At 39.6% G+C, this 25,933-nt stretch overlaps 1 protein-coding gene and 1 pseudogene across 1 annotated transcript in view; both read left to right on the top strand.

The window, feature by feature from the left end:
• PXDNL (peroxidasin like) overlaps window positions 1-25,933 on the top strand; it is a 504,118-nt gene that overhangs the window by 67,695 nt on the left and 410,490 nt on the right. The gene's annotated exons all lie outside the window — the stretch shown is intronic.
• On the top strand, window positions 18,466-24,413 carry LOC114680378 (transcription factor BTF3-like; annotated as a pseudogene).

Genomic DNA, 25,933 nt, shown 5'->3' with positions numbered 1-25,933 from the left:
AGTAGTGGTGGAGAATTTCTCTCATGTTGCCATGACTCTTGGAAGAGTGTGGAGGTTGACCTCAGGGTGGCTGGGCTTCTGTACCTGACGGAGTAGGAAGGTTAGAGGACAGGATGGAGGCAAGGTGATGTTCCACTGTCTCGGCCTGAAAGGGGACATGACTCTGGGAACAGGGTGTCAATTTGCCTTCTGGTTTAGATCAGGTAGCCTGAAAATGAATAAATCTGCTGCTTTAGCTCATACTTTCTTTTAATTAGCTTTTTATAAGACTATAAATTTTAAGATAATTTTGTATTTTAAAGACTTGCTAGAGAGATGGATAGGATTTTTAAATGGAAGCAAGGTAGAGGGGCTGGGCCAACAGAATCAGGGTTACTTTTGTGGTTATTTGTTTGTTGTATTGACTTTCTTCTATTTGTTTTGTATTAATTTTTCTTTGAGTAGCGTTTGAGGTTTTTTGAAAGCTAGAATCTTAATCTTGACATACCATTGAATTACTGATGAAAAGTCCTTGAAGATTTCATTCTATTGGATAGCAATCCTCTAGAGCCAGTTTTATATTTAAGTTATCTTATAGGCACTTGGTATTTTCTCAAAGTAAGCAATAGATGACAAAATAACAAATAAGTGGCTTTCTCAACAATTTGTTGTATCATCAACATCCATCTTAAAATTAATAGTATCATATCAGTAAATGTCATTTCCAGAGTTTAAAATGAATTCCTTTCTTTCTTCTCTTTCTTTCTCTTTCTTTCTTTCTTTTCTTTCTTTCTTATCTTTCTTTTTCTTTCTCCTTCCTTCATTCCTTTCTCTCTTTCTTCTTTCTCTTTCTCTTTTCTGTCCCCTTCCTTCCTTCCTTCCTTCCTTCCTTCCTTCCTTCCTTCCTTCCTTCCTTCCTTCCTTCCTTCCTCCTTCCTTCCTTCCTTCCTTCCTTCCTTCCTTCCTTCCTTCCTTCCTTCCTTTTTCTTTCTTTCTTTCTTTCTTTCTTTCTTTCTTTCTTTCTTTCTTTCTTTCTTTCTTTCTTTCTTTCTTTCTTCTTTTTCTCTCCTTCTTTCCTTCCTTTCTTTTCTTTCTTTCTTTCTTTTTTTTTTGAGATGGAGCCTCATTCTGTCTCCCAGGCTGGAGTGGTCAATTTTCTTTCTTTCTTTCTTTCTTTCTTTCTTTCTTTCTTTCTTTCTTTCTTTCTTTCTTTCTTTCTCTCTCTCTCTCTTTCTCTCTTTCTTTCTTTCTTTCTTTCTTTCTTTCTCTCTCTCTCTCTCCCTCCCTCCCTCTCTCCCTCCCTCCCTCCCTCCCTCTCTCCCTCCCTCCCTCCCTCCCTCCCTCCCTCCCTTCCTTCCTTCCTTCCTTCCTTCCTTCCTTCCTTCCTTCCTTCCTTCCTTCCTTCCTTCCTTTCTTCCTTCCTTCCTTCCTTTCTTTTCTTTCTTTCTTTCTTTTTCTTTCTTTCTTTCTCTCTCTCTGTTCCTTCTGTCTTTCTGTCTTTCTTTCCTTCCTTCCTTCCTCCTTTCCTTCCTTCCTTCCTCCTTTCCTTCCTTCCTTCCTTCCCTGCCTCCTTCCTTCCTTTCTCTGTCTCTCAGCACATCAGAAAAATAAAGGTTCCAACATTTATTCCAGATATTCCCAACTGACCAAGATAAACATCTTCAAACAAACAAACAAACACAAAAGTAGGGGCCAGGCACTGTGGTTCAAGCCTGTAATCCCAGCATTTGGGAGGCCAAGGTGCATGGATCTCCTGAGGTCAGGAGTTCAAGAACAGCCTGGCCAACATGGCAAGGCCCCAACTCTACTAAAAATACAAGAAGTAGCCACGTGTGGTGGCAGGTACCACTAATCCCAGCTAGTTGGGAGGCTGAGGCATGAGAATCGCTTGAACCTGGGAGGTAGAGGTTGCAGTGAGCCAAGATTGCACCACTGCACTACTCCAGCCTGGTGGACAAAGCGAGACTGTCTCAAAAAAACCCAAAAAACAAAAAACAAAAAAACCCCCAAAACAAATTAGCCAGGCATGGTAGTGGGCACTTGTAATGCCAGCTACTCAGGAGGCTGAGGCAGCAGAATAGCTTGAACCCGGGAGGTGGGGGTTACAGTGAGCCGAGATCATGCCACTGCACTCCAGCCTGGGCAACAGAGTGAGGCCCTGTCTCAAAAAAACAAAAAACAAAAGACGAAAAACAAAAACAAAAGTAGGGATTATTAAAAGTGGAAGTTGCCTCCTTCATTCCATCCTGGCTCTCACGTGGATTTCCAGATAGTGTACTTTTAAAGTCACTTCGTTTGTTTCATTTAATGAGATGGCAAAAGAACTTTAATTTCAAATGAAGTGAGAAGATCATTTGTGTGTCTCTTTGCCCTTCTGCAAATTGATAATGTTGCAGAAATACTTTACTGGAACTGAATGACTACCTATTGTTCCACTTATATTTCAGAATTTATTAAATTTTAGGAAACTTTTGATTAAATTATAGATCACCAACAGGCTCCGTTGGTTCCAAAGCCTGTGCTCTTTCAGCATGTTGCATTTGATTCTCTTTACAGTATCTGCCAAGTGCTTCAGGCTTGGGCCACATTTCTTCTTATCAGGAAACATTCTCTTTCTATTTTCCTGTGACAATCATCAAACGCTTAGTGTGGCAAACAAAACAGTCACTGTCCATGAAATTTGTTATAGCTTATTTGTCTGGCTTCACTTCGGCTATCTTGTTCTCTGAGATATATATATATACACACACACACATATATATACACACACACACACATTTTTATATATATACATATATACACACATTTATATGTAAAATTTTTATATTTATATAAAAGTTTTATTGATTATATATATAAAACGTTTATATATATAAACATTTTCTTCATTTGTTGATGTTTTGTCCCCCCTTTTGTCTAAATTTTAAAAACTGCTTGAGATAACTGTGGATTCACATGAAGTTGTAAGAAATAATACAGAGAGATCTTGTATACCGGTCACTCGGTATCCTTTAATGGTAACTAACGTCCGATAAAACTATAGTGCAATATCACAGTGAGGAAATTGACACTGACATAATCCAGGGATATTATTCAGATTTTCTGTTTTTATATGTACACTGTTCTCCCCCAACCATGGGAATTTAGTTCTACTCCTCTTTACCATCTGAGTAGCTGTGTGTGATCACTGCAACAGTCAAAATAACAGTTTCGTCACAAGGATTGACCCTGCCCCCCTTTTATAGTCCCTGTCATCCTTCCTCATCTTCCTCAGCTACTGGTAACCACTAATCTCTTCTCGTCTCTTTAATAATGTCATTTCAATAGTGCTGCATAGGTGGACTCATGCAGTATGTAACATTTTAGATTGGCTTTTCACTCAGTGTCATTCCCTTGAGATCCAGCCAATTTGTGGTATGCATCATTTCTTTCACTGTTGCTGAGTAGTATTCCATGGTATAGATATAGCACAGGTTGTTTAACCCTTTGGTTAAACACTGAAGCATATTTGGTTGTTTCCACATTTTGGGTTTTATAAATAAGAAAACTGTGATCTTTTATGAACAGGTATTTTTGTGTACATTTGTTTTCGTTTCTCTAGTACAAATGTCAAATAGAGTAATTGCTGGGTCAATGGTAAATACACATTTGGTTTTATGAGAAACTGCCACATTCTTTTCCAGAATTGTGATATTTTACATTCCCACCAGCGATGTGAGTAATCAGTTCACCCGCATCCTCACTGACATGTGACCTTACTACAATCTTTTATTTTAATTATTCTGATGTCAAAAATTGTTTGAACATATTTGTATGGGTCTGTTTTGGAGTTCTCTATTTTATTTCATTGACCTATATGTCTACTTCTCCTCTGATACCACACTGTCTTGAAACTGTAGCTATGTAGTAATCCTTAACATTTCTTAGATTGATTCTTCTCAATAAATTATTCTTTTTCAAATTTTGTGAATTGTCTTTTTAGCTAGTTAGATCCTGTGTGTTTCCTTGTAAAACTTAGAATAAAGTTGTCTGTCCTTTAAACCAACAAAGATAAAAAAAGACAAAGAAGGACATTACATAATGGTAAAGGGATCAATTCAACATGAAGAATGAATAATCCTAAATCTATATGCACCCGATATAGGAGCACTTAAAATCATTAAACAAATTCTTAAAGACATACAAAGAGACTTAGACTTCCACACAATGATAGCATAGTATAAACACCTCTATGCAAATAAACTAGAAAATCTAGAAAAAAAACGATAAATTCCTGGACACATACACCATCCCAAGACTAAACTAGGAAGAAGTCAAATTCCTGAATAGACCAATAGCATGTTCTGCAATTGAGGCAGTAATAAATAGCCTATCAACCAAAAAACAAACAAATAAACAAACAAAAAACCAGGACCAGACAGATGTACAGTTAATTCTACCAGAGTTTCAAAGAGGAGCTGGTACCATTCCTTCTGAAACTATTCCAAACAACTGAAAAGGAGGAACTTCTGCCTAACTCATTTTATGAGACTAGCAACAACCTGATACCAAAACCTGTCAGAGACACAACAAAACAAGGAAACTTCAGGCCAATATTTCAGATGAACATTGATGCGAAAACATCAATAAAATACTGGCAAATCGAATCCAGCAGCACATAAAAAAGCTTACCTACCATGATCAAGTCTTCCTCATCACTGGGATGCAAGACTGGTTCAACATATGCAAATCAATAAATGTAATTCATCACATATCCCTCTGACAAAGGTCTAATATCCAGAATCTGCAAGGAAATTGAACATAATTACAAGAAAAAAAAACAACCCCGTTAAAAAGTGGGCAAAGGACATGAATATAAAATTCTCAAAAGAAGACATTTATGCAGCCAACAAACATATGAAAAACAGCACAACATCACTGATCATTAGAGAAATGCAAATCAAAGCCACAATTAGATACCATCTCATGCCAGTCAGAGTGGCGATTATTAAAACGTCAAGAAACAACAGATGCTAGCGAGGCTGTAGAGGAATAGGAACCCTTTTACACTATTGGTGGGAATGTAAATTAGTTCAACCATTGTGGAAGACATTGTGGTGATTCCTTAAGGATCTAAAACCAGAAATACCATTTGATCCAGCAATACTATTACTGGGTATATACCCAAAAGAATATAAATCATTCTGTTATAAAGATACATGTACACATTCTTCTTTGCAGCACTATTCACAATAGCAAAGACATGTACTCAATCCAATCACTATAACCAATCACATTAACACAGTAAAGAAAAAATTATATAATCATATCATTTTACTAGAAAAAGAACCTGGCTAAATTTTGATAGGAATTGCATTACACATCAGGATCAAATTTGGGAAGTAGTGACATCTTTATTATGTTGAGTTATTCAATCCACAAACATTGTATGTCTTTCCATTTATTTAGATATCATTAGTTTCTTTAATCAGCATTTTGTAATTTTAAGAATACAGATCCTATACACATGTTCTAAGTATTTCATTTTCTTTGGTGTGATTATAAATGGTTTTGTGTTTCAGATTGTGAATTCTACAAGTTCATTGTTAGCATGTAGAAATGAAATTGATTTTTGTGTATTTATCTTATTTCATGCAATCTTGCTGAAATCACCTGTTATTTCTAGGAGATTTTTAGTTGTTTTTAGTATATTCGTTTGTAATCTTTGTGATTTTCTCATGTACAAATTACAACAGTTTTATTTTCTTCTTTCCAATTTGTATGCCTGTTATTTCTTTTTCTTGCCTTGTTGCACTGGCTGGAATTTCTGATACTTATCATGAATAAGAGCAGTGACACTCCTGTTTCTAATCTTAGGGGAAATCATTTTCTTGTTCTTGATCTTAAGAGAAATCATTCAGTCTTTTACCACTGACCATTGTTTACTGTTGGACTTGTATAGATGCTCTTTATAAGGTTGACTTCTGCTCCATTTGTAGTTTTCTAAGTTTCTTTTTTTCTTTAATCATGAACAGATGTTGGATTTTGTCAAGTGTTTTTTCTGTGTAAAATGATATGATTATACATTTTTTTCTTTACCATGTTTACTGTGATTGGTTATAGTGATTGGTTTTTTGAATGTTGAACTAGGCCTGTACACTTGAAATAAATTTCAATTGGTCATGGGAAATATATAATTCCTTTTATATTTACTAGATTTGATTTGATAATGTTTTGCCAAGAACTTTTTTGCCTTCGTTCATGAGAGATATTGGTCTGTAGTTTTCTTTTTTTTGTACTATTTTCGACTAATTTTGTTGTCAGGGTAATACTGACCTCAATGAATAAGTGGAGATGTGTTCTCTAGTCTTCTATTTCTTGGAAGAGATTGTGTAATGTGGGTGTTATTCTTTAAAAAATGTTGTTAGAATTCTCCAATGAAACCATCTAGGACTGACTATTTCATTTTTGGGAATTTCTAAATTACAAATTCAATTTATTTGATAGTTATAGGACTACTCAATTTGTTTATTTCATCCCAATTGAGTTTTGGTAGTTTGTGATTTTTTGTTTAGGAATTTTTCCATTTTTTTTTTACATTGTCAAGTTTATGAGAATAAAGTTGTTTGTAGTATTCACATAGAGTATCTTATATGTATGTGTGTGTGTGTGTGTGTGCGCGCACGCGCATGTGTTTCCAATTTAGCTAAGTTGCTATATAAAATTGTAAAGAGGGTGCCCTAGAAAGATTTAATCTGAGGAAGTGACATTTGAGGACAAATTTGAAGAGTAAAGAGGAATTACCAAGTGGACAGCAAGTGGAATGTTCTTGGCAGAGGGAATGTTAGGTGCAAGAGTCACATACTCGATATGCATACCGGGAGGAGCACAGCACGTTTTGGTAAACAGAAGATGGTGGCTTTGGCTGAAGAGCAAAGGTGAGCTGAGCCTGGAGAGCAGGGCTGGCTATCAGGGGCAGAGTCTCATAAATCACAGTACATTTCTGCTTAAAACAAAACCCTGAGAACAACAGGAAAACACTGACAGATTTTAGGAAGAAGGTCAGTAAGACTTGCTTTTAAAATCTCACTATATTTGTAACGTGGGTGGAATAAAAGGATGCAGAAAAGCCTGTTAGAAGGCCCTGTGGGGTCCAGTTGGTGGGCATTACTGACTTTAGTCGGTCCAATATTCAATGTGAACTGTGCTGCCAGCATCACATTCCTTTGTTTGTGGTCCCAGTCATCTGTGTGACTAGAGGACAGAGCACACAAGAGATTGGGGAAGAGTGAGACTGAGAGCTGGGGCCCCTGGGTGGGCAGGTGGCCATACCATGTCAATCACTGGGGACTTCACAAATTGACAGGGACAGGTATCCAGCAAGAGTGAATCTTAATCCCATCTACATATAGAAAGCATGCTAGCAGGAGCGATGGGATTAATGGGGGCTAGTGAGAAGAGATGGGCAGAAAGGAGTGGTAGGGGGTTCTGACAGCAAACTTTGCAGAAAGATAACTGCACTGAATGTGAACATCTTTCAGACAACAACAGGGTGAACTGGAGGAGCAGGCAGGATGAAGAAATGTCTCAGAGGCAGAATGAGTAAGTCTTGGCCATGACTTGGTTATGCAGGTGAGAGGAGCAAAGACCATGAGGTCTTCCTGTCTAGTTGGGAGAGATGCTCTTCATTAGGGTAGAAAGAGGAGAAAGGGTGAGGGCTTGGCCCTGGTTGGGCCTCGAGCAGGGTGCTCATTCCTTTATTCATTGAAGAAATGCACATTAATGCCTGCTGGGTACCAGGCTGCACCTGAATGATAAGCCTATGGGATTGAACTAGGTAGTCTTTGTCATTGCCCACATGAAAGTTAAAGTCTCATGCAGTGCTTCTTTTTGGGCACATAAGTTTGTCACATATGAAGTTGCAGAAGAACAAAACAAAATGCAATAAAATCAGATGTTATTGTTACTGAAAGAAACTACTATAAGGGTTTAGAGTAGAGGACACATGATGTTTCCATTAGTCGAAAAAGAGAGTTTTATCTTTTATTTGCATTTTTTTTTTTTCAAATGTGGTAAGGAGATGGTCATTTTGGTGACAGAAATGAAGGTGTCTTTGGGCAGCTGGAAATACAAACTGGAATCTTGGGGACATTGATAAATGCAGAGGTGCCAAGTTTGTGGGAGTGAAAAAACAATCCAGGGAGTACATTTTGAAAATTAGTTTGAAATTCTTTGTATTATGAGCCAATTAATTTTTTAGAGTTGTTTTGGTATCTAAAGAACAGTCACTCTTATGGATAAAGAAATTCATTTTAGGTATTAAAAATGTCAACCTTAAAACTTTGTATATAGTTAACACTTAAAGGAAGAAGTGGAATTGCTTTCTTTCATTAGTTTTATTTTAAGACTCTTGCTTTCCAAACATTTTAATTAAAATTAAGATTTCAGCAATCAATATTTGTTGAAATAAGGGATGAAGGAAATAATGAACTTATCATTTATTCTTTACAACTGCCGTTATGCACCACAAAGGTCTGTCTACCTAAGGGAAGAAACTGGGGCACAAAATATAATTTATAGAGTTGACCTTAGCCACAGGGAGGACAGCTGCCTGGGACACCCTTTCAGGTTGCCTTGGGGAACGCTGTCTTTGCCTTTGTTACAGGCAGGTTTTTAAAGACAAACAGAACAAGGAGTGGACTGATCCAAAGTTGTTTGACAGGCATTCTCACTGGTTTACAGAATAACACTGGTTAGTGATTGGCTGTACATTGTTGAACCATAAGGTGTGTGGCATTTTACAGCTACTTGGAGTCAGTTAGTCTGGAGCCTGCCTAGCAAATGACTTTAAGGGTCGTTATTTTAGTTAAAAGGGGAGTGAGATATGTCTGCTGTCACATTTTAAATGCCTCTCTGGGCCTGATAATTTAAAGAGGTTCGTGTTCCTCACATAAAAAGTTTCTTTTCTGTCTTAGGGCTATGATAAACATCAACTGGCATAGTGCACATTCACTCTATACAAATGTATATAACAATGCCATATTCTGTGTGACAAAAATGTATGCTCCTCTCCTCAGAGCTGTTTCTCGCAAATGATAAATACTTTTGAAATCCCTTCTCTTAGTTTATTTAGACATAAAAATCACAGGAAAAATATCAGTGATGTTATCTTCTAAATGTCTAACTCAGCTTAAAAATTATGGCTCTTTCAAGGGTACAGGCCTCAATTAAAACATCATTAACAATTCGACTTGGGCGTTTATTAGGTTTAGGTTGTGGTGGGAGGCAGGTAGGGGGAAAGACAATATTTTCTGGGAGGAACCCCCTAAACCTGTCCAGAAACAGTTAGAGAACTTTTATCTCTTTTTAGACTATTAAGTTGAAGAATTAATTATGATTAAAACATTTTTTACTTGCTTAATTAATTTTATTTATTTATTTTTTCTGAGACAGTCTTGCTCTGTCACCCAGGCTGGGGTGCAGTAGCAGGAGCTTGATTCACTGCAAATTCCGCCTTCTGGGTTCAAGTGATTCTCCTGCCTCAGCCTCCTGAGTAGCTAGGATTACAGGCATGCACCACCATGCCCAGCTAACTTTTGTTTTTTTTTTTTCAGTAGAGACAGGGTCTCACCATGTTGGCCAGGCTGATCTCAAACTCCTGATCTCAAGTGATCCACTCACCTCAGCATCCCAAAGTGTTGGGATTACAGGCGTGACCCACTGCACCTGACCAAATTTTTAATTTATTTTTAATTGGACAAAAATTATATATATTTATGGCATATAACATGATGTTTCAATATATGTTTACATTGTAGAATGGCTAAATCAAGCCGATTAACTTGCATTATCTCACATACTTATCTTTTTGTGATGAGAACACTTAAAGTATAATCTCTTAGCAATTTTCAAGAATATATGTTGTTATTAATCATAGTCACCATGTTGTACAATTGATCTCCTGAATTTATTCTTTCTGTTTAACTAAAATTTTATATCCTTTGATCAACATCTCCCCAGTATCTCCATCCCTATTATGTTTTTTTCAATTCAATGTTTTAAACCTGAGACTTTCAAGAGCTTCACTGTATTTGCGTTTCATGCTCAGATTTCGGCAGTTCTAATTTTGCTATGTAATATTGTTTTGAGTCTCAGCAGCTGCATGCTTGACTTAACACTGTCTTTTAATTTTCCTTGGAGGTTTTAAAGAGCAGAGTAGAAAATATTGTCTTTACTTGATTTATTAGGTGTCAACCTAGGAAATACCAGATGGTTTTGTCTGGTAGCTCTGCCATGTATTTAGATAGATACTTGTTTGAAATTGCTAGGCAAAATGCCTATTTTTATTGTCTATGTCTTTTATCTGTCTCATGTTAAGATGTTAAGATTGTCATATAAATATTACGTGTTGATGTTGATGAGCTGTAAGTTCCAAAAGAGTTAGAGATTATTCACTCATCAACTTAGACTCCTGTTTCTGACCCCAACTATCACAACCAAGTAATTTCCACCATTTTGAAAGGTCAAGTGGGACTTAAATAGAACAATTTACCTCAACTGTATGCCAAAAGGAATTTAGGGTGTTAAAAGAGTATTTTCTAGTATGTCCTCTTTTACTTTAATTTCTTTGATTCTTATTCTCAGTGTATAATTTAAAAAATAGTTTGTTTGAATTCACTGTTTATCTCTACTCTTCCCTAACAAACTCTTTTTTGAAAATAAAAAATTTTGGAGCTTTAAGTCCTAAAATAATTATCCAAACAAGAAACTTAGAAAGGTGCTATGCTATTGATCTTTCAAAGCTCCTCATAATACTGATAGTGAGATTTCGTGTAATGACAGGAATTAACTGCCCTTTGCTGATAAGGTCAGAACATCGTTCCTCAGCTTGAAAGATACATTCTAAGTCAATGATGTCTAGAGTTAACCATAAAACATGTATTCAAGATATTTATTAATATAAAATGGAATATTCTTTTGCAGATATGCTACTCAGAATTCAAGCAAACCTTCTCATATCCCTTCTTTTGTTTTTTCCTTTATATATATATTATATATAAAATATATCTATAATATATATTTGTGTATATATATGTGTGTGTGTGTGTGTATATATATATATTATTTGAGACAGAGTCTTGCTGTGTCACCCAGGCTGGAGTGCAGTGGCATGACCTTGGCTCACCGTAACCTCTGCCCCCTGGATTCAAGCGATTTTCCTGCCTCAGTCTCCCGAGCAGCTGGGACTACAGGTGCCCGCCACTATGCCCAGCTAATTTTTGTATTTTTAGTAGAGACAGGGTTTTGCCATGTTGGCCAGGCTGATGATCTGCCCACCTCAGCCTCCCAAAGTGCTGGGATTACAGGCATGAACTACCATACCCGGCCTGTTTTTCCTTTATTTACATTCCTTGCTCACTTTGTTCTTTCCTCCTCCATGTTTCCTCCTTTTCTGAGAGCAAATCACCAAGAAATGGCAAGAAAATGCTTAGTTTTATAAGAAACTAAAACATAAGGTGTGCAAATCTTTTACTTTGTTCTACTTTTCTAAAACCAAAATCCACCAGGTGAGCACACTTGAGTTACATTTTGGAAGCCCATAGCCTTAAACTGCTTTATAGGATTCATTTGCAGATAGAAATGAGGGAAGGGGGAGGAAAATATGTTACTTATCTGTATTCATCAGAATGCTAGTGAATATGTTTTACAGCCTCAAGTAAGGACACTACAGGGTTTTCCTTTTCCTCTCAGTCTTAGATTTACTCTTGGATTTGGTTCTAAAGCAAGTGTTTCTAGAAGTCATGCTCATCCACAGATAACTACTGAGCACCTACCATGTGACAGGCACTGTTGCCAGAACAAAGCAGACAAACAGAATTTAGACTCTTACTCAAGGTGACAAATTGCTCTAAAAGTGGCCACAGGGCACCTGGGATTTGTAGTGAACAGAGAACAGATTGTTGAAACCCTCCTGGGATCCCATGTGATATGGTTTAGCTGTGTCCCCACCCAAATCTCATCTTGAATTGTAGCTCCCATCATTCCCACATGTCATGGGAGGGACCCAGGGGGAGGTAATTAAATTATGGGGATGGGTCTTTCCCAAGCTGTTCTCATGATAGTGGACAAATCTCATGAGATCTGATGATTTTATAAAGGGGAGTTTCCCTACACATGCTCTCTTGCCTGCTGCCATGTAAGATGTGTCTTTGCTTCTCCTTTGCCTTCTGCCATAATTGTGAGGCCTCCCCAGCTATGTGGAAATGTGAGTCCATTAAACCTCTTTCCTTTATAAATTAACCAGTCTCAGGTATGTCTTTATTAGCAGGATGAGAACAGACTAATACAGTAAATTGGTACTGGTAGAGTGGGGCGCTGTTGTAAAGATACCCGAAACTGTGGAAGCGACTTTGGAACTGGGTAACAGGCAGAGATTGGAACAGTCTGAGGGGCTCAGAAGAAGATAAGAAGATGTAGGAAAGTTTGGAACTTCCTAGAAATTTGTTGAATGGCTTTGACCAAAATGCTGATAGTGATATGGACAATAAAGTCCAGGCTGATGTGGTCTCAGATGGAGATGAGGAACTTGTTGGGAAATGGAATAAAGGTGACTCTTGCTATGTTTTAGCAGAGTCTGGTGGCATTTTGCCCCTCTCCTAGAGATTTGTGGAACTTTGAACTAGAGAGAGATGATTTAGGGCATCTGGCAGAAGAAATTTCTAAGCAGGAAAGTGCTCTTGGGTGCTGTTAAAAGCATTCAGTTTTATGTATTCACAAAGATATGGTTTGGGATAGGAACTTATGTTTAAAAGGGAAGTACAACATGAAAGTTTGGAAAATTTGGAGCCTGATGATGTGATAGAAAAGAGAAACCCATTTTCTGAGGAGAAATTCAAGCTGGCCACAGAAATTTGCATAAGTAATGAGGAATCCAATGTTAATTGCCAAGACAATGGGGAAAATATCTTCAGGACATGTCTGACGTCTTCACAGCAGCCCCTTCCATCAAAGGCCTTGGAGACCTAGGAGGAAAAAAAAAAAATGGTCCAGGGCCCCCTGCTGTGTTCAGTCTTAGGACTCCATGCCCTGTGTCCCAGCCATGGCTAAAAGGGGCCAAAATAGAGCTCAGGTCATTGCTTCAGAGGGTGCAAGCCCCAAGCTTTGATGGCTTACATGTGGTGTTGGGCATGTGAGTGTACAGAAGTTAAGAATTGAGGTTTGGGAACCCCTGCCTAGATTTCAGAGGATGTATGGAAATGCCTGGGTGTCCAGGCATAGGTGTGCTGCAGGGCAGAGCCCTCATGAAGAACCTCTGCTAGGGCAGTGCAAACGGGAATGTGGGGTGGGAAGCCCCACACAGAGTCCCAGTGGAGCTGTGAGAAGAGGGCCACCGTCCTCCAGACCCCAAAATGGTAGTTCCATTCATAGCTTGCAGTGTGTGCCTGACAAAGCTGCAGACACTCAATGCCAGTTCCTGAAAGCAACCAGGAGGGGGCTGTACCCTGCAAGGTCACAGGGGTGCAGCTGTGTAAGACCATGGAAATCCACCTTTTGCATCAGTGTGACCTGGATGTAAGACATGGAGTCAATGGAGACCATTTTGGAGCTTTAAGATTTGACTACACCATTGGATTTCAGACTGGCATGGGGCCTGTAACCCCTTTGTTGTGGCCAATTTCTTCCATTTGGAATGGGTGTATTTATTCAATGCCTATAGCCCCATTGTATCTAGGAATTAACTAACTTGCTTTTGATTTTACAGGCTCTTAGGTGGAAAGGACTTTCCTTGTCTTTGATGAAACTTTGGATTGTGGACTTTTGAGTTAATGCTGAAATGAATAAAGACTTTGGGGGACTGTTGGGAAGGCATGATTGGTTTTGAAATGTGAGGACATGAGATTTGGGAGGCGCCAGCAGCAGAATGATATGGTTGGCTGTGTCCCCACCTAAATCTCATCTTGAATTGTAGCTTTCATAATTTCCACATGTCATGAGAGGAACTCAGTGGGAGGTAATTGAATCATGGGGGCAGGTCTTTCCTGTGCTGTTCTTGTGATAGTGAATAACTCTCAGGAGATCTGATGGTATCATAAAGGGCAGTTCTCCTGCACATGCTTTCTTGCCTTCCTCCATGTAAAATGTGACTTTGCTTCTCTTTCACCTTCTGCCATGAATGTGAGGCCTCCCCAGCCATGTGGAACTGTGAGTCCATTAAACCTCTTCCCTTTAACAATTACCCAGTCTTGTGGTATGTTTTTATTAGCAGCATGAGAACAGACTAATATACCATCTAAGTGTTTATTTGTACATAAATATTTATTGATTGTTTACTTTTCTGTCTTTTTCTATTAGAGAATTAGAGGGTTAGCCGTTAGGGACAGAGATTTCATCTTAATAATCTCTACATTCATGGCATATAGACACATCAGTGGTACATAGTAGACAATTGGTAAACTGCTCAGAGATTACTTGGGGGTTTTCTTCCTGTAACTACAAAATAAGGCCTATAGTTTGATGACATCCAGATTATGAAAATATAGCAATAATATATTCATAGAATGAGCTATACATAAAAATTGGTTTTGAAATAAAAAATGTGTAATGAAGGAAAAAAATTCAGGAAAGTTTATTTGGTTATGTTGACACTTTAAAATAGACTTTATTAGTCAGAGCAGTTTTAGGTTCATGGCAAAATTGAGTGGAAAGTACGGAGTGCCCATGTGCCATAAGCTACCCCCTGTCAATACCCTGCATGAGGTGTTACAAGTGATGAACCTGCATTGACACATATTTATTACTCAAAGTTCATAGTTATTGCTTGGGTTCACTCTTGGTGTACATTCTAGGGGTTTTGACTGAAGTGTAATGGCATATATTCACTATTATACTATCATACAGGACAGTTTCACTGCCCTAAAAGTCCTCTGTGCTCCATGTATCCTTCCCCCTTCTCTTCTAACCATTGGCAACCATTGATCTTGTTATTGTCTTCGTAGTTTTGCTTTTTCCAGAATGCCATAGTGTGTCACAGAGCACATAGCTTTTTCAGATTGGCTTCTTTCACTTAGTAGTGTGCATTTGAGTTTCCTCCATGTGTTTTTATAGCTTGATAGCTCATTTCTGGTTAATAGTTCCTAGTGTGGATGTACTCCAGTTTATCCATTCACCTGCTGAAGGACATCTTGTTTGCTCCCAAGTCTTGACAATGATGATTAAACCTTCTATAAATATCTGTGTGCAGGTTTCATGTGAATTAAGTTTTCCTCTATTTGAGGAAATGCCAAGGAGCACAGATGCTGGATTATATGGCAAGAGTATGCTTATTTTTGTAAGAAACTGCCAAACTTTCCCAAAGTGGCTGCACTGTTTCGCATTCCCACCAGCAACGAATAAGAGTCTCTGCTGCTCAGTATCCTCACCAGCATTTAGTGTTGTCAGTGTTTTGGATTTTGGCCATTCTAAATGGGTGTGTAGTGTTATCTCATTGTTTTAATGTGTAATTTTCTAATGACATATGATATTGAGCATATTTTCATATGCCTATTTGTCATCTGTATATCTTCTTTGGTGAGGTGTTAGTGGGGCTTTTACCCATTTTTTGTTTTCTTATTGTTGAGTTTTATTTTTTTGGTATATTTTGGATAACTATCCTTTATCAGAAATATATTTTGCAAATATTTTCTTTAAGTCTGTCACGTGTCTTTTCATTCTCTTGACAGTGTCTTTCACATATAGCAGTTTTTAATTTTAGTGAAATCTAGTTTAAGTTACGTCTTACTTAACAATGGGGGTACGTCCTGATTAGGTGATTCTTTCATTGTGCTCCCAGGCTACAAACCTATACAGCATGTTACTGTACTGAGTACTGTAGGCAACTGGAATGCAAGAGTAAGTATTTATGTATCTAAACATATATAAAATAGAAAAGGTACAGAAAAATACCATAAAAAAGACAAAAACTGGTACACCTATATAGAGCACATACCATGAATGGAGCTTGTAGGATGGAAGTTGCTCTGGGGGAGTCAGTGAATGAGTGGTGAGTAAACGTGAAGACCTAGGATATTCCTGTACATTACTGTACACTTTATAAACACTGTAGACTTAGGCTACACTAAATTTGTAAAACATTTTTCTGTCTTCAATAATAATTAAACTAAGCCTACTATAAAGTTTTTCATTATAAACTTTAATTTTTTTAACTTTTTGTTTCTTTTGTAATAACACTCAGCTTAAAACACCAACACATTGTACAATTGTACAAAGATATTTTCTCTCTTTATCTCCCTATTCTATACATTTTTTATTTTTAAAACTTTTAATTTTTTTTTCATTTAATACTTTTTGTTAAAAACTAAGACACAAACACAAGCACACACATTTGCCTAGGCCTGCACAGGATCAGGATCATCAATATTACCATCTTCCACTTCTGTATCTTGTCCCAGTAGAACATTTTTGGGGCAGTAACACCCGTAGAGCTGTCATCTCCTATGACAGCAATGCTTCTTCTGGAACACATTTTGAAGGACCTGCCTGAAGCTAATTTACAGTTTACTTTGAAAAAATACATAAGCAGAAGGAGTAAGTAAAATAATGATTAAAAGTATAATACATATATAAATCAGTAACATAGTCGTTGTTGTATCAAGTATTATGTGCTATACATAACTGTATGTGCTAGACTTTTATACCACTGGAAGCACAGCAGGTTTGTTTACATCATCATAACCACAAACATGTTAGTAATGCATTACACAATGACCTTACTATGGTGACAACATCACTAGGCAATAGGAATTTGTCAGCTCCATTGTAATCCTATGGGACCACCAGTGCACATGCGGTCCATCACTGACTGAAACATCATTGTGTGGTGCATGACTGTATTTAATATGTTAAGCAATAGAATACATATGTGAAATGTAAGAGAACAAAATTTTACTTTTAACTTTTCTTTTTTGTTTACTCTCTTAAAAGGAAAGCTTTAGAGAAAATAAATGTAACAGAATCTATTTAAACAAAGAAGAATTCATGAACTGGGGAGCACTCAAACCCGGCAGAGCTCAGAGTGCTCTGCTAGAGTGTGAGCAGCAAGCTTTCAGAGGCTGAACGTGGAAGCAAAGTTAAGACATTTCCTGATTACCTACCGTAGGTGTTTGCATTATTTAGGCCTAGCGTGATTGTAGGTCCCTAGTTCCACAGCTAACCTGGTGTTTGGCTGTTTGTGATTGACTGAGTCTAGATGTTTCTTCCTTTTCATTTTTCCTTTTCTTAGTCAGTTATAAAACAATGCCCTCCAAGCCAAGTTTCAGTTTGCTTACATAGAGCTCTGGGTACAGAGGAAATCTTAGGGCAAGGGCTTCCTCTTATTTGCTTTAACAACTCTATATTCCCAAAGTAAATGCTTGGGTTTTGTATTCTTCTAAGTGATCTTGCAACAGTAGACAATTGCAAACACCAGCATTACCATGAAGAGAAATGTTTTTATAGTATTTTGCACTATTGTTTAACTTGATTCATTTTTGTTATGTTGGTTATGGTGCAGATGTTTACGGACCCCCACTGTGTAGCAGTACTATGGAATCATTTTTATGTGCTTTTACTTTGATTTGAGAGTATGTAATTGTAAAGTGATCCTATAGATTAAAAGCAAAATTACAAAGCAAAATGCCATGCTCTTTAGTACAAGCAACATAAGGAATTTTGGTTCAGTGTTTGAAATTTCCAGGCAAACAATCTTGTTCCTAGTCTGCACTTACTATAAGTACTTGTTTTCTAGCATCTCAGGAACAATTTATTTCTTGATGCAAAACATTTCTTCCAATTTGTATTATATTGGTGTCATCTTATAAGGACAAACGGAGTAGTTAGACTTTTATTCAAGGTACGCTTCATGCTCTTGGCCATGGAGGGAGGCCCGTCAAGGATCATGGTTGTTCTGTCATTTAGGAAGGTGGGGAGCCTTTCTTGAACTGGAAGAAAAGGGTTGAAAGTCCTTACTAAAACTATAAAGTATTGCCTGGGTCTAAGAATCTAGTAGTACTTTGAAACTTTATTCAGGTAGATTATTCCAAAATGGTGATAAATGAAATTAAACTTTTCAGTATAGTAGGTTATTTTTTTCAAATCCTAGATTTTTAAAATGAGCTTTTAGTGGCTCAATGTAATGAAAATATTGAAAGGAGCCACACCAGATTCATTAGCTTTGTAAGTCACTTCAAGATTTATTTTAGGTGAAGCCTTGTGCTGCTTTAAGTATCATTTAATGTTGAACATTCTAGGAATCTAGAATCTAGGTTATCTTCTAACCTAGAATGTGAGTTAAAGAATAGTTCAGTTGAACAGCAAAGAATAGTGATTAATAAAACGACCTTATAGGCATGTAAGAAGACCTGTCTTCCTCATCTTTCTATCTTTTTGCACAGTCACATCTACCTTTTTCTGGTCCCAGGCGGTTTCTGTGGGCACAAAGAGACATAAGACAGGGAGGTAAGGGCAGCTATCATGGGCCTTTCAATGAATTCCGTTTCTCTTGAGTTCACCAAGCCGGAGGTGAAGTGGGATGTAAGCAGGCTACAGGATCAAGAGGTACAAGAGCCGGCGTAGAGCCAGCGTGTTCATCCACTCGGTAAGGGACTTTGGGCCCATGGGTGCTGAGAGCTCTTCGCTCTACCTGGGGCACCAGAGGTAATGGGACTCATTCCTGCTCCCATGGAGCTCGTTTTAGTGGGAGAGATGAACTATTCAAGAACTGATTTGAGTAGATTGCAGTTAGAGCTGCAATTGAGATACACACAGGGCATCAAAAAACGCTGCATTTCTTTCTGTAATGTTTAAGTCTCAGAATCAAGGATAGAATTTCAAGAGATTCAAGAGACATTGAACAGATCCTTTTTATTTTACAGTTAAAGCTGAAGTTCAGAGACTGAAGTGATTTTATCAAGGCTACATCAATAATTAATGACTGAGCCAAAACGTAGAGGCCAATGTTGTTGAAATAGTCAGTGGTCACATTTAAGCCTAATGAAGCAAAGTTTTTGAAAAATTATGACCCATAAAATCAGCTTACACATGTAAGATGACCTGTGTCTTACCTGTGTGTGAATACTTGCCTGTTGACCATCTACTACACATCCTTGCAGCACATAAAACACCTTAAGGTGTCTTACTAAAGACAACTGGGTTCTATCCCCAATCAAAATGTTCTTTTGTTGTTCCCAATCTCCCAAGACTTATAATTCATGCCTGGGAGTGCTTGGTAACACAGATTTGACAACCAGGCAGCTAATGGAATGAGGTGCTTCAAGAGCCTGAGGTGGGAGATTTTCTCCTCCTTCCATGATAGAGGCCAAGACAATGCTCCCGGGAAGGAAAGAGAACACTCTGCCCCTGAATTTGTTCTTATTATAGAAGCCTTCCATTCTGGAAGTGCTACTTTTATTTTGTAGCTAAGATGATCAAAGAAAATAAAGTAAGTGGTGTTAGAACCACATTTACAAACATAAATAGAATTTTCAATCAGTTTACTCAGATTTCTTCAAGTACTACTAATAAAAACATCGCTTTTATTTCTAATGCTCTTATTTCTTGCCAATGGGAAAGACAAAAACACCGACATGCCTACCCATTGTGGCAAATGTTGTATTCTTTCTGTGACCGATGTACATGGCGCCATGGGGATGATGATGGGGCTGTTGATTGTCAACAAATATTTATGGAAGGTTTGATACTTTCTAGACATTGTGGGTCCAGAAAACCCTTAAAAGGACCTTGTCCTCAGCCCCTTAGTACATGGTTGAATAGAAAAGACAGCAAATACCCAGAAATTAGTAATAAACATCTGGAGTTCGAACCTGCAGAGAGTTATAATGGTACCACTGCACTCCAGCCTGGGTGACAGAGTGAGACCCCATCTCCAAAAAAGAAGAAAAAGAAAAAAAAAGTGTCCAAGGACAATAGGTGGAGTCGGTGAGAGTTAGAGGAGTTTGGCTCCTGGGTGAGGGGAGCAATTGGGAGTAGTTCCTGGAGGAAAAGCTGGGCTGGGGTAAACTGAAACATGCATGAATTTTAGTGATTGCTGAGAAAGGCAATAGAGCTCATGGCACTCACAAGGACAGGGCAGGGGATCCTTAGATGATAAAAAGGACGGACAGGGAGCTGAGAGCTTTCAGGCTATTTCAGGTCTCATTGCGCTAAACCGGCTTCCACAGGGCTGGGGTGACCCACACGAAGCCTGTTACTCACCTCTGCCTACAGTGGACTTTGCTAGTAGTGTCCACGGCGTTTTATGGACTAAGGAGAACTATTTATGGTGGCTCACAGTGTCCTACTCTCAAAGGACAGAAACACCTTCCACAGGTAAACACAACTTCAAGTTCTCTTGAGATTGCTCTTCTTCCTGACATCTGATTTTTCCTTGTCTTCTGCAATGTCATGTGGTCCTCAGCAACTAATTTACATAACAGATATCTCTGTTGTCTCAGGCGTTGTTTGGAGACCTGCGACTGCAATGGATAACCAAACAGATGGGGTCTCTATTCTCCAGCTGTCGCGGACCCACTTCCCAATCTCCTCTGATGACACCTCTTCTGCCTGCTCTTTTATTATTTATTTATTTTTTAATTATTATACTTGAAGTTCTAGGGTACATGTGCACAACCTGCAGGTTTGTTACATATGTATACATGTGCCATGTTGGTGTGCTGCACCCGTTAACTTGTCATTTACATTAGGTATATCTCCTAATGCTGTCCCTCTCCCATACCCTCACTCCCTGACAGGCCCCGGTGTGTGATGTTCCCCACCCTGTGTCCAGGTGTTCTCATTTTCCAATTCCCACCTATGAGAGAACATGCAGTGTTTGGTTTCCTGTCCTTTGATAGTTTGCTGAGAATGATGGTTTCCAGCTTCATCCATGTCCCTACAAAGGACATGAATTCATCCTTTTTTATGGCTGCATAGTATTCCATGGTGTATATGTGTCACTTTTTCTTTCTTTTCTTTTTCTTTTCTTTTTTTTTTTTGAGACAGAGTCTTGCTCTGTCGCCCAGGCTGGAGTGCAGTGGGGCAATCGCAGCTTACTGCAAGCTCCGCCTCCTGGGTTCACGCCATTCTCCTGCCTCAGCCTCCCAAGTAGCTGGGACTACAGGTGCCCACCACCACGCCCAGATAATTTTTTTGTATTTTTAGTAGAGACAGGGTTTCACTGTGTTAGCCAGGACGGTCTCGATCTCCTGACCTCGTAATTCACCTACCTCGGCCTTCCAAAGTCCTGGGATTATAGGCATGAACCACTGTGCCCGGCCGTGCCACATTTTCTTAATCCAGTCTATCACTGATGGACATTTGGGTTGGTTCTAAGTCTTTGCTATTGTGAATAGTGCCGCAATAAACATATGTGTGCATGTGTCTTTATAGTAGCATGATTTATAATCCTTTGGGTGTATACCCAGTAATGGGATGGCTGGGTCAACCAAAACAGCATGGTACTGGTACCAAAACAGAGATATAGACAAATGGAACAGAACAGAGCCTCAGAAGTAATACCACACATCTACAACCATCTGATCTTTGACTAACCTGACAAAAACAAGAAATGGGGAAAGGATTCCCTATTTAATAAATGGTGCTGGGAAAACTGGCTAGCCATATACAGAAAGCTTAAACTGGATCCCTTCCTTACATCTTATACAAAAATTAATTCAAGATGGATTAAAGACTCCTCTGCTTGCTCTTAAAAGCAGCTGTTCCTTATAGGCCTGTCCTCTAGGATCCTTTCTCTACATACTCTCCCTTTGTGGCCTCTTCTACTTGCATGCCATCAGTTAACAACCTTGCAGAGATTCCCCAAATAGCCATTGTAGCCCCAAACTCTCTCCTGAGCTCTGGCCAACAGTCTCCACCCGTCCTCCCAACCTGTCTTAGATGGGTCACTGCTCTGTGAGTAGCACCCCACCCCCACCCCTAGTCCAGCGATAGCCAAGAGAGGCCCATCCCGCTCAGTGTCTCCCTCTTCCCTTTTCTGCACCCTCCACCCCTATTCAATTCAACCCTCAAACTCCTCCATCTTATTTCCTCTTCTTCCCTGCCGCCTTGTGGTCATCTTGTTCAGGTGCAGACTGTCTCTCTCCTGAGTTATTCCAAGTGGCTCCCACCAGACTCCTTGCTACCAGTTTTATTGTTTCCAACGCAGTCCTCTCATTGACAGCAAAAGTGAACTTTCTGTAAAGACAAGCCTGATCACGCCCCTTCCCTGCCTAATGTTTTCAGTGGCTGCTGACTGCCCTTAGGCAACAGCCCCATCTGGCTCAGAGGACCTTTGTCGACCTGCTGGTGCTCCCCCAGCCCCTGGCCCACCTTCTGCAAGTCACTCACTGCTGAACTGCTCCCCGTGCACAGAGACCCCGAACTGCTCTCGCAGTGGAGCCCTCCAAGTTCTCTGTGACTGAGGAACTGCACACAATGTGTTTCTCTCCTTGATGGACTTGTCTCCATTTGGGCCACAGCAGAGCCTTTCCTAACATTCTGGACTAGGGTATTGGGTTGGCTCAGGGCTTGCTTGAGGCTGATACCGCCCTTGCAGGACTGCCTGTCTAGTGTCCCTTGTACCTGATAGGGCAAGAGTTCTGGGAAGCCAGTGTCTGAGTCTGGTTTCAGTTTTGTTTTTACCTTTTCTCATCTGTATCTGCAAGGCATAGATGAATTAGGAATAGTAAATTAGAGTCTGGATTTGAATCCAGGTCCATTTGACTCTCAATTTGTGTTTTCTTTACCATGTTCCTGTTTTCTCTAAGTTAATTTCACACTAATTGGAAAAGTGAAATCTTTTTTCTGAGTGCTATCCAGAAGGGAGATTAATTGTCTTTTATAGGTTTTTTTCCCCAGATATTCTGCTTGTAGACTTTGACTAATATAGCTCTATCTTGTGTCCTTTCCTTTCCTTTCCTTTCCTTTCCTTTCCTTTCCTTTCCTTTCCTTTCCTTTCCTTTCCTTTCCTTTCCTTTCCTCCTTTCCTTTCCTTTCCTTTTCTTCTTTTCTTTTCATTGTGTGTGGGGCAGGTATATGCTATAGAAATGAATTCTTGAGGCCATTTTGCATCCCCACGTGTGAGTGCCTACTCTCAGCTGTTCTACCAGAGATCCCTTGAGTGCCAACCCTAGTGATATGGACAGGAGACAAGGAAATACTGGATAGAAGAAAGCAGTTCCCTGGCAAAGTCCCCACCCCCAAGCTTGGAAACCTGTGGCCCTAAATGAGAACAGGCATTCCTATTTTTGCTCCCAAAAATAGGAAAAAGAAAGTTGTCTTTTGGCCTGCCATGTCCCCTTCCTGTACTCATATAAACCCCAAACCCCGGGTTCCATGAGGGGACAAACAGAAGAGCAGAAGAATGGCAGAACGGTGCAGCATAGAGAAGAGAAGGAGCGTCTGAATGCTCAGAGGAGTTTGGCTGGGGACACTGGGAGAGAAGATGGGCCACCGGGCAGCCAAACCCCAGGGGAAGATCATCTTCCCACTCCATCCCCTTTCCAGCTCCCCATCCACCCCACTGAGAGCCACCTCACCACTCAATAAAAAACCCACGTTCATCTCTGAGTCTGTGTGTGACTTGATTCTTCCTGGACGCTGAACAAGGACCCAGGTACCAAGAGGGCACTGAGCTGGTTAACATGTAAGTCACCTGCGAACTGCAAAGCTAAAAGAATGCACTGTAACATATGCCCACTTAGGCTTCAGGAGTTTCAGCCTACCACCCCTGGATACTGCTGTGGCATCAGAGCCCAGGGGCTCTTACCCTGGCTCCTGCACCTGCCCGTCTGTGTGCTCCCCCTCCCATAGGGGTTGGAGTGCACATGGTGGCCAAACAGATGAGCCACATCCCTGTCGCATTTCCTGCAAGGTGGGTCAGGGAACTCCCCCATTTCACTGGTCCCTCTTGCTGCCCCTTTTCCTCTCCAACAAGTTGAAAGAAACAATCATGAATCAGGGAAAGCTCAGCAGACAGCAGGCACCGGTGTGCATTGGTGAGAAAGCAACTGCTTGCAGAAGGAAGAAGAACAGCTGCAGCAGATTATAAAAAACTTTAGCTCTCCTTAAAGAAGTTAGGGGTAAACACTATCTCTGGTACTGAAGAGGTGAATACGTTTACAAACCGATGAACAGCAATCCATTTTAGCAACCCTAAAGGTCAGGTACCTCTGTGAACACTTTCACCTTGACAGGCCATGCTGGGACAAAGCTGCTGAAAGAAATGCTACCAGCTGGTTTTTCATTGTAAACCAGCTTGGTGCAGACAGTCTGACTAGTTTAAGGAGACTGGCTGGAGCTCCGCCCAACTATCTGTAGATGGAAAAGCACCACTTGCTGCTGGAGAGGATGACGATGATGGTGAGAATGAAGTTCCTGACCTTGTGGAGAATTTTGATGAGGCTTCCAAGAATGAGGTGAAGTGAATTGAGTCAACTTCTAAAGAAAATAGAAGTTGCAGAAGTTACTGGGAGCTGCTGTTTTATATTATGACTGCTTTTCAAAATTGTCTTCTTTATGGATCTCATAAAAACTAAATCTCTAACATTTTTAAACCCAAGTGCCTTAGATACTTCAGCTGTTTTTAGGTTTTGCTTATACACAATTCATTCTTTGCAGCTAATTAAGCTGAAAAAAACCTGGGAATAAAGTTTGAAACAAAGATTAATAGAGTTCTTTGTCTAATTAAAAAAAAATGAAGTGAGTTCTTGAGTGTGAAGAGTGTTTTAGTTTTCGTGGTCTCTGTTCATTTTCAGTGCCAGCCTCACTTTCGGCCATCCTTGATTCTGGGGTGCTGGTGTGTCCTTTGAAGGTTGTCTGCGGGTTGAAGCTCAACCTGGGACTGAAGCTCTGAGTCTCAGGGTTCAGCAAGGTGGCTCTGAGGACTCGTTCTTTGGCTCTGCAGCCTCTGAGACAGTGCTTCAGCTCCCTCCCTGTCACTATCCAGAAGAGCCACGGATATCCGGGGACCGTGGTGGAACAGCTTTGGGAGGAAAATGAGATTTTCCTTCCATGCGAGCGAGCGTCTGTGTCAGCCTGCGGAGTTCCCTTTGTTGTGCCTGGAAGTACTGAACACTTGCTCTTATCTTGCCTTCACCAGCCTAGACAGGAGCCTGCACAGGGCCAGTAGGGAGCTGGCAGCAAGATGGAAAAGCGTGGTGACCACTAGCTGTGTGAATATGCTGTTTATTCTGCTGTAAAGGTGATGGTGTTGGTGTCCTAGATGCTTCACCAAAATATCCAGCTAGGAAGTGAGAAATATACCCAATTTTCAAGAGCTTATTAAATTAATGTCACTTGAATGTAGGGATTACTCAAGTGAGACTTCATCTATATGCTGCTCAGGAATATCAGGATAGCACATTTCTTTTTAAAATTTTGGTTAATAAAAATAAAAATACTATTCTCAAAAAAGAGCATACTTATTTACATGCGATTCATATAAATAACACCACAATTACGCCAATAAGTCTGATTTATAAATAGTATCTATTTACAAATAACAGCTGACAGTAAAGCAGGAAGTTGGGAAAATAAACATAAATGAAAACCCTTCCAAAAACATTTTCAAAGTGTAATAAAAAATTACTGAGTATTAAACACAGCTTTAAAAATGCAGTTCAGACATAAAGAATAAAATGCCATATAAGTCGTTTTTTAAGAACAATTTGCTTCTGTATAAAACTTCTCCCAAACTCAGGAAGTCTGATTTTTTTAACACAAATGACGAGTTCAGGATCCTGGTAAATTGAAAATATCTGGCGGGGTGCGGTGGCTCAGGCCTGTAATCCCAGCACTTTGGGAGGCCGAGGCTGGCGGCTCACGAGGTCAGGAGATCGAGACCATCCTGGCTAACACTGTGAAACCCCGTCTCTACTAAAAAAATACAAAAAATTAGCCGGGCACGGTGGCAGGCGCCTGCAGTCCCAGCTACTCGGGAGGCTGA

This window comes from Macaca mulatta, chromosome 8, assembly GCF_049350105.2.
Source record: "Macaca mulatta isolate MMU2019108-1 chromosome 8, T2T-MMU8v2.0, whole genome shotgun sequence".
NCBI lineage: Eukaryota > Metazoa > Chordata > Mammalia > Primates > Cercopithecidae > Macaca > Macaca mulatta.
This window is presented reverse-complemented; position numbering and strand designations above follow the sequence as displayed.